An 810-nucleotide genomic window follows, 5' to 3' on the forward strand; every position below is an offset into this window, starting at 1 on the left:
CAAGACCTTGTCTCTACAAAAAAACCAATTTTTAAAAATTAGCCAGTCCTGGTGGCACATGCCTATAGTCCTAGCTACTTGGGAGGCTGAGTTGGAAGGATCGCTTGAGCCCAGGAGTTTGAAGTTGCTGTGAGCTAGGCTAACGCCACGGCACTCACTCTAGCCAGGGCAACAGAGTGAAACTCTGTCTCAAAAAAAAAAAAAAAAAAAAAAAAGGTGGTTGTTTTCCTTTCACTTAAAAGAATTTCAGAGGTAAGTATTTTAGGCTGCTGTGTTGCTCTACTAACCTCAGCACTTGGCTTCCAACCTATGATCCAAGGTTACTGATGAAGGTCCAACCCTTAGAGCAACATTCTGGCCAGCAAGGAGGGCAGTGAGAAGGTTACATCCCTCTGTCTAAGGAAATTTCCCAGAAGTTGTACTCAAACAGTTCTTTTTTAAAATGTTATTGGCCAAAACTTAGTCATAATGCCCCACTTGTAAACAACAAAGAAGGATGGAAAATACAGCTTTCATTCCTTGTCATCATATGCCCAGGAAAAGTTGGGGGAAGAAAGGGAGTACACAACTGAGGTAAGTGCAACTAGTGGTCTCTGTTAAAGGCTGTTGATAGGTAGTTTATAGTTTTAAATGTATTCCTAGAGAGAGTAGTCATATCTTAGTCTCTTAGATACTTATTTCAAAACCATGTCCAGTAGTTACAGATCTTAAAAATAAGCTGGATGTTTTATTCACATAAGAATAAATGGCTCGCGGCCAGGCACGGTGGCTCACACCTGTAATCCTAGCACTCTGGGAGGCCGAGGCGGG

The sequence above is a fragment of the Propithecus coquereli genome, unplaced genomic scaffold (assembly GCF_000956105.1).
Source record: "Propithecus coquereli isolate 6110/MARCELLA unplaced genomic scaffold, Pcoq_1.0 Scaffold34, whole genome shotgun sequence".
Taxonomy (NCBI): Eukaryota; Metazoa; Chordata; class Mammalia; order Primates; family Indriidae; genus Propithecus; species Propithecus coquereli.